This window comes from Euprymna scolopes, chromosome 45 (assembly GCF_053919585.1).
Source record: "Euprymna scolopes isolate OS-2025 chromosome 45, ASM5391958v1, whole genome shotgun sequence".
Classification (NCBI taxonomy): domain Eukaryota; kingdom Metazoa; phylum Mollusca; class Cephalopoda; order Sepiida; family Sepiolidae; genus Euprymna; species Euprymna scolopes.
In genome coordinates, this window is record NC_136526.1 from 59,552,376 (window position 1) to 59,561,948 (window position 9,573).

The window sequence follows — 9,573 nt, forward strand, 5'->3', positions numbered from 1 at the left end:
CTTTTCCATTTTATGTTATCTGTGCTGGTTCATGTTCCCAGATGGCCTCTCTTTGTTTTATTTTACTTCAGTTGAAGTTCTCAGAAATCAAGGGGCCCACAACCTGGGGCTAACACTTGAACTCTATTTGAGATACATAGATACTCGAATGTTCCATTAAAGTTCTTTATCTCTCAAATACAGAGTTAGTAAAGAAGTTGAGAACATAGAATTAACCATTTTTATGCATTGTATTATATCTTTCATTTTGGTTTCTTGGTCTTACTGGATTCCAGGACAAGAATTTATCTAGTCTGGTTGAGTATCCAGCTTCGTGCTGTTACTTGGGGTAACAATCACTCGGAGAAGGTGCACGATTCCTCAAAAAAGCTAATGTGGCTTCGCCATATGTAGGAGATCTTATTTGGGCAGCAAATACTATGTGATTTTTAACATTTGGTCAGAGTTTACTTCTATGGAAAAAGTATCCTCATGCCAGGTTGTTCTGACAAACCCCTGTACAGAGAGACCTTAGACACTCGAGAACAGTGTCTAGTAGGCATTCAAGTTCTCCCCAGTAGGCATTCAAGTTCTCCCCAGTAGGCAATGTGTTCGTACATGAATGACCAATTTTCACAAGAATATGGTTTCTCTCTTTTTTTTTTGTTTTATTTTACTTCAGTCAAAGTTCTCAGAAATCAAGGGGCCCACAACCTGGGGCTAACACTTGAACTCTATAGAAGATACATAGATATTTGAATATTCCATTTAAGTTCTTTATCTCTCAAACAATCTCTTTTTGTACGCATTCTAGTTCTCTCCAGTGTGTATTCGCATATGTCTCGTTACATTATAGTATAGTGAAAATGCTTTACCACAAACTTTACAAAAATAAGGTTTATGTCTGTGTGTGTTTGCATGTGTGATTTTACATCATGATGATTTGCAAATGTTTTGTCACAAACTTCACAAGAATAACGTTTCCCTTTTGTCACTGTTTGTATGTGCTCGTTAGTTTCAGAATGATTTGAAGATGCCATATCATACACTTTACATGTGTTATGTGTCAGCGTGTTAGTTTTTAAATTAGAAATTAAATTTAAATTAGAACTTGTTGAACATGCTCTCCCACCCTTTTCACAAAAATAAAGAATGAGGCTTATATATGTGTAAGCAACATTAAACCCGAGAGTTGGTTTAAAATGCTTTACCACATACTTTATAAATATATGTTTTTCTGGTGTGTGGTAATTAAGAATTGGTTGAACATGCTCTTCCAATATAATTTTTATAGCAAAATAGTAATTTGAAAACATTTCAAAGGAATTAGTTTTCTCAGTATTGTTTATCTTTTTAAACTTCTTATTGAAAATCTTCAGCTTAGATTTCTACAGGAATAACATTTGTTTTCAATGTCTCCAATTGTATTTTTAAATTAACATGCAACATTTTTAACAAGTTATGTTGCTCCAATATGTGTTTATCAAAATATGTTCTTCAGTTTGTGTTTCATTTCTGTAAGTTGATTCATCTATATTCTTTAATGGGAAATCAGTGATAAGCTCAGTTCAGAATAATAAAATATTCTTTCATGTTAATTATATGAATTATGTCAACTGTAATTTTAACCTGTAAAGAAAAAAGAAATAAAATTATACAAATTTTACATAAAAATAATTGATATGCAATAAATCAAACTAAAAACAAATAATTTTCTGATATCATTAAGGGATTATTAATATTCAATAACTTTTAATCGAAAACATTTAAGTGATTTTGTTGCTCATGAGACTTACAATATCTCAACAACATGTTCAATATTGAGTCAATCTAAAACTGGCAACGTCATAATGAAAACTTACATCCAAAGATTCTAATCTTTATAATATTCTACTTAGTCTGTAAATTATGATTTCCGTAATCAGATATAAAAAGTTTTCAATGGACAGAGTGTATTTGTGAGTAAGGAACTTCTAAAAGAATCACATTGATCAAAAACATGAACAATTTCATCCACAGATTCATCCCAGTTCAAAGCATAAAAATATGGACCACATTCAGCGTTTAGTAAGGTGTTCTAGCTTAATGTGTATTGCTATCATGAGATAATGATCACATCCTATTGCAGAATATAATCATTTTGACGAACAACTATCACGCCATCTTGAACCAATAAAGCAGTCTGGAGACACTGTCATATGTACTTCATGTTGGCAATTTGGTTCGAAGGGCGAGTTCTCTGCACCATTTTGTTTCATATCTGATACCTTTCTGCATCAAGTTATGTAATTTTGCGTCAAAGTGATTCATTTTGGTGGGTCAATTCCGTTCGACTTGGATGCCTCTTCTGCCCCAACAACTACACTTTTGTCAGCTCATTACTCAAGCTTCTGGTTTTTGTGTTCTGATATTTCTATCACCTTCCATTCCTGCCATTCCTACTGTGCTGAGGCGTCCAAGAGTTATTTGGCCCCCTCTCAACGTAGCACCCCCAGTTGGTTGATCGCACTTACACCTAAAACCACATCAACATTACCAACCAGACGATCCAACACCAGGGCTCGTTATCCAATAGGCACACCTTGCACCAGTACTTCTGCTATTGTCTCTCTCAGGCATTTCACCTCCTTGCCATCCATGGTCTTAATACTCCCGGTTTCGCTCCATGATCTAGCGACATTCTTCGTTACCAACGTCGTGGTGCAGCCTGAGTCAACAAGGGTCATAGCTCTCTTCCCATTGACCACTACCGGTAACTGAGGCAACGTTTCGTTGTGCGCCATTTTCACATAGAAGGGGGGGAACCACTGGCGCAATAGCTCCCCTTCACTCGTTTCCCTGGTCCCGTGCAGCAATGCAATAGCGGTTAATGTGCCCCACTTGTCCACATCTGTAGCAGATGACCCCCAGTCTCGGCTCTTTGTAGTCCTTAGCAAGTGAGGACCCTGACACCAGAAGCACTTAATGGCAGGCCTCCCCTTCTGTCGCCTCGCTGCCTGTCTCTCGTCATTCAAGTGGGCCCTCATGCACTTATTTTAACTCACAGCTGCAGCCACAATTGGGCCCTTGACATTCTTGACTAGGACTCTGGCTTGGACCAAGAGGTCGTCCACTTCCGTCGTATTGCTCTCAGTAATTCTCTGCATGTTCGCGGAGATTTCTTCTGTGAAGCCATTCACTAGGTATAGCTTTACCGTCATCTCCAGACTCCTCCCCACATAACCAGCCAATCCTGCCAGTCTTCTGATCTCTGCAGCAAAGACGTCAACAGACTCGCCTGTCCACCTCAAACTTGCAAGCGTGTCAAGTGCTTCAAATGGACTCTCGGCAAAAGCCAATTTCAGTCTTTGCTCCCCTGAGGCAAGGTCTCCCTTATATTCATTGCGCATTTGCTGGTAGATAGTGAGGGCTTCCCCCTCTTAGTAGAGCGGCAGCAGGGTGACCACGTCTTCGATTTTTTGCAACCTTGCCACCATCTTTAATTTTTCCAGCCACCCTCCCCAGTGAAGGGTCTCAACATCTGAGTTGAGTCTCCAGACAGCCATGTTAACCTGCTTGACTCGCCGAAATAGCTTCTAGCATTATAATCAGGATTCGGTTCTTTGTTTGGGAAGGAGTGGCCATCCTTTCCTTCTTTCTCAAAGAGCGATGCAGATACGCCCTGTGCGTTTCTTTTTTTCTTCTTCTTTTCTAACCATATACCCAACAAATACGTTTTTGATTCAATCCTATGCATGGGCGTACAAAACCGGAGCAAGCTGCACTAAGAGTGTCAGAAGTTGCCATTAAAAAGGAGTGATTAATTAGACTCGCTATCTTTCGAAGCTTATAACAACATAAATAATGTAATTTAAGCCTTTTTTCAATAAAAGGAGCAAATACCAAATTTTAAAATGATAAACGGTTTAATCGAAAAATATAATTTTTTAATCGGTTTTCTTTAAAAACAGATTTTACGAATTTCAACTTAATCTAAATCTATATATATATAAATGTAATTTTTGGTTCGTTCAAAGTCTATAGAACCATATTTCTACATTACCAATTTAATTGAAATTTTCAGAAAATCTATTTTTAACGTCAAAGAATGTTTGCATGTTATTAAAATAATTTAACATTGCGAATTATAATAATATTAAATTATAAATGAAAATATTTTTCGTAAGTGCGAGATTGTCCCCATTTCATTTCCGGTAGAAATGAGCTTTTCACTTATTGAGATAAGTATTATTTGTATTAATTTTTATGATACTCATGCAGAGAGTGATCCGTGCTGAAATAATAACGTTATTATTTTAAAAGCCATTCTTAACATTGGGAGGGGAGGATGTTTTGTACCTATTCTGTACTTTAACCTTACAATTGAATAAAAAAAAACATATCGTAAAACTTTAATTAACCGTGGAAATATGATTTAAAAAATAGCGCGGATCACTCTCTGCATTTTTTCCTTTCATTATTCTTAAAGAGTAAAACTTTTCTTATTCATGAAAAGAGTTAAGCCTGCGTAAATAAATAAATAAATAAATAAATAAATTTTTGTATACGTGACAAATTATCAATAAATGGTTTAGTTACTTTTTTAAAAAAATTATTTATGAAAAGAGTAAACGTAAATAGTCTTTGTAAAAGTAAGTGTGAAAGTGCCGTAGTTGTACTCCCATGCGTAATTTCTATACTTATAGGTTTTTGGGAATTTTTTTCACTGGATTATTATTTATTGGACACTAATTAAACAGATTATTAAAAAAATTTAAAAAAGAAATCATTATTTCGACATTTGAAAGTGGTGCTCACTTTTTAGTTACAACGTTCTGATAAATCAGTCACCCATTTTGTAACCAATAAAAACGCGGTATATCAAAACCATAGAAAGTAAAAATAATATGAGTCTCTACCGCATTAATAAGTCAAAGAAAAAAAAAATAGACATGACTTTTTTATTGTTTTTATGAAAATAAAGTTTCGAGTTTTAAACATTTTTTTTTTACTTATTTAGTTAAAGTCAGTTTGTGGGTGTTTTTTTTTTTTTTTTTTTTTAAATAATTTGTTTTTATGAAAGGTGTTTTTTTTGTTTTTTTTCAAAACTTGTTTTTTAAAAAAATTTTTTAAGTATTATAAATTTCACTAGCATGCTGGAGAAATGTTGGTGCTAATGCAGAGAGTGATCCGCGCTATTTTTTAAATCGTATTTCCACGTTTAATTAAAGTTTTATGATATGTTTTTTTATTCAATTGTAAGGTTAAAGTACAGAATAGGTACAAAACACCCTCCCCTCCCCATGTTAAGAATGGCTTTTAAAATAATAATATTATTATTTCAGCACGGATCACTCTCTGCATGAGTACCAAAATGGTATTTGGTATTTTTTTAGATTAGGTCCACCTCCACAATTTTCCTTTAAATGACGACATTTATAGGTTTTCGAGTATGCTGAAACGGAAATCGCATTGAAATTTTGCGGAAATCAGTAGTTATCAAGATATAAAAAGTTATATTATGCATTGTATTCTTTGGTGGCCATCTTTTTACGCGCACACGCGCCATAAACAAATGCATGCGCGTAAAAAATATGGCCGTTAAAGATTACAATGCATAATACAACTTTTTATATCTTGATAACTACTTATTTCTGCAAAATTTCAATGCGATTTTCGTATTCAGCATAGTCGAAAACTATTACAAGTCTATGGCGATTGCCGGGAGCTGGTGTCTTGTTGAAGTAGGAAGTGGGAAATACAGAAATAAAGATTGCTGAACTCACACAAGAATTGGAGAAAATTATGTATATTAAATTGAAAATATTACAAAGAAAAGGTTCTTGCAAAACTAATTGTGTTTGCGGCTTTAGAAGTCCAATAAAAAGTTCTTTATCGTCCAAAAGTCTTGGACGGCTCCCTGAAAAAGTTCAATCAAAATTCGGCGGCAAATTTAGGAGAGATTTTCCATAGTTGTTTATAGGCCGACGATTGATTCAAAAAGAGGGCGAATCTGTTTTTCCAGAATTCTGCTTATATTAAATGTTTGTTGATTGGCCAAGGAGCTTCATCCTAGCCAATCAAAATAGGGCTTTCAGAAAGGAGAAGTGGTCGACATGATTAGTTTGAACAAAGGGGGGTAACTACTTTTTTTTATAAGTCGTCATTTAAAAGAAAATTGAGGAGGTGGACCTAATCTAAAAATTTACCAATAATTTTCCATCCCGTACGCCTCCTGATACATTGCTTTGTCAACATGCGACCATTTTATATCTCTCGAAGACACTTCCGTATTTAGCAAAAAAAAAAAAAAAAAAAAATGGGTGACCGATTTACCAGAACGTGGTAACTAAAAAGTGAGTACCCCTTTCAAATGTTGAAATAATTTTTTTTTTTCAATTTTTTTTTTCGTAATCTGGTTAGTGTTCAATCAATAATAATCCAGTGAAAAAAATTTAAAACACCTATCAGTATAGAAATTTGCATGGGGGTGATGGTTGTATAACTCCGCCACGTAAGTAAATAAATAAAAAATGTTATGTGCACATGCGTTAGCCTTAACTAGGGGGGGACTAAGGGAACGACCATTAAATAATTCTGCGGGTCGCCATGGAAATCAACGCCCAATGAATACCAAAATAGTTTTCAATATATGAAGAATTTTTTTTTCGAAAAGTGGGTGATCACTTTTCCATGTAAATTAAACTTAAAATGAGCACCCACTTTCTGGCCACCCGGGGAAGGGGCATTTATTTTCGTATTTATTGGCTTAAAGGGTTTTTTGACAAGGCAGTTTGGTACATGAGTGCATATTTAACAGTTTTCCTTTATGCTCACGCGTAGCATAAACAAAGGCTACGTTTGTGAAATGGAAAATAGTCCCAGAGTTCAGGGGTTATTACCATGCAAAAGAAATCAAACAAAAAACTTTTTAGCCAAGAAACACACAGAAAAATAAAAAAAAAACATAGCATCCATTTTTTTTCTATCGAATTCATTTGCTGTTTTTATTGAAATTTTCCATTAAGGGCCGTGCGTCTCACATTCGTATATAACAAAAAAAAATTTGTAGGCTTCGGTGTGCTAAAAACGAATCTGCAAACCGTTTCCGTTGCAAAAAAATAGTTTTTATGATATGAAGAAATTACTTTTTCGAAAAGTGGGCGATCACTTTTCCATGTAAATTTAACTTAAAATGAGCACTCACTTTCTAGCTACCTGAGAGAGGGGAGATTTTTTCTCATGTTTATTGGCTAAACAGCTTTCGTTTATGCTACGGCTGTGAAATGGGAAATAGTCCCAGAGTTCAGGGGTTATTACCAAGCAAAATAAATCAAACAAAAAACGTTTTAGCCAAGAAACACACAGAAAAATGCCCCTCTCTCAGGTGGCCAGAAAGTGGGTGCTCATTCTAAATTAAATTTACATTGAAAAGTGATCACCCACTTTTCGAAAAAGTAATTTCATGAATATCATGAAAACTTTCTTTTTGCTACGAAAACGGGTTGCAGATTCGTTTTTAGCACAGCAAAATCTACAACAAAATATTTCGTCATATACGAACGTGAAACGGGCCTTAAAGTAAAATAATACCGGATTTTTTGGAGCAGATTGGCCGTTTAATTGTACAAATATCCTTAAACCAGGTAATCACTAAAAGGGACTTTTAAAAATCGTCACCTGTATCGAGCAAAAGTTTAAAACCACCGATGATATGCCAGCCTACGTCATGATAACATATATTGAGTGAGTTCCTAACAGTATTTTGTATAGTTTTTTAGTTTAAACTCATTTACCCAAAATTTCCCCAAACTTAACGTGTTCGATACAGTCTGCCACCATTTGTATTTTTCAGATATACCGATAAACATTGAATGTTTTTGAACCGATTATACATTACATAAAAACACTAAAATCTTATCCAGTTATGTAGAATATTTACTTTTCTTGCCTTTGATAACATTTATTTGTTATATATTTATTTTTTGACAACTTTTTTGTATCTGTGTTTAGTAATATGAACCCTTTTCATTTAATGTAACGTATAGTCGGCTTGAAAAACAGTGTTTATCGGTGTATTTGAAAGCTACAAATGGTGGCGGACACTGTTGATTACTTTAAGTTAGAGAAAGTGAGTTAAAACTAAAAAACTATACAAAATATTGTCAGAAACCCACCGATTATGCCAGCCTATGTCATGGTAACATATATTTGTGGGGTTTCAGACACTGTTTTGTATAGTTTTTAGTTTTCAACTTACTTTCCCAAACTTAATGTATTCAACAGAGTTTGCGACCATTTGTTTTTCGAGCCGATTAAACATTTTACATTACATAAAAACACTAAACAATTATCCAGTTAGGTAGAAACGTAACTTACCTTACCTTTGCTTTCATTTATTTGTTTTTGGACAACTTTTTCGAATCTGTGTATAGTAACCTCCCCCCATCAACCAAATATTAATTACTAACTCACATTTTTGTATACAGAAAACGACAAAAAAAACCAAAAACATTTTGCGTTTCAACATTTTTTCTATGTTCGGCTTCATCCACTGATTGTTGGTCGAGTCCAAATCATGAATAATTGACAGAAACTCCTGAGGATCCAGATCAAATTTTGCGAAAGTACAATTTTTTTTCATTTTCGCTTTCTTTTTCACTTTTTTGAGTGGATTGCTGTACTAAGAATATAAGAAACATGCATTTTTCTCTTTTTATTAAATTTTTACATTACACCAAATTGAGCCACTGCAACGTGTGGAAGGGTACAGCTAGTATATATATATATAAATTAAAAAAAAATCACTTACCTATATAAAATACTAATCAATGGGTGCTTGCTGCCATTCTTCATTTATAAGAATTTGCCCATATTTATATTTTATATTCCATGTACTTTTTAAATAAAATAATTGTTTAAGCAACCCATGGGAAAACCGCTATTCTATAAGCGATTATCCGGTGTTAGTGAAGCAGAGTTCCTTGCTTACTTGCAGTTATAAAATACAGATGCCTAAAACATTCATAATTAATTATTTTAAAAATGTAAGAACAACACATATGCGTGAAAACTATGGGTCACCATACTTGAAAAATGATCGCATTTCACTTTTCAGTTTTTGCTGTTTAAACAAAATCTACTCGACCAATTTTCCATTTATCTTAAAGAAATACATGGGTTTTTATTTAATATATTTGATTTCTTCTTTATGGAGTGATTTTTTTTAATCTAAAAAAACATTGAATGAAGTAGAAAATATTGTTGTAGGTGTTTAATTTTTTCAGGAAAAAAGGTTTTAAACTTTTGAGTTTACAGTAAAATTTGCACAAAAATATTTTTTTTGTTTTAATTAGATTATTTTATTTATTGGTCTTTTATCTTGAATTTGTGATATATAAATCTGAGGTGAGAAAATTAATTTTCATTTTAGCAGACATTTCAAAATGGGGGTTGAATTAAAAAAAAACGTTTGTCTAGAATATTATATTCAGTTTATTGGAAAGAGCATAAAATTTCACATTAAACCTAAAAATATTGTAAAAATTGAACCAATAGAAAAGTGTTGATAGATTTTTAAATTAAAAAAAATTTAACTCGTAAAATTCATTTCAT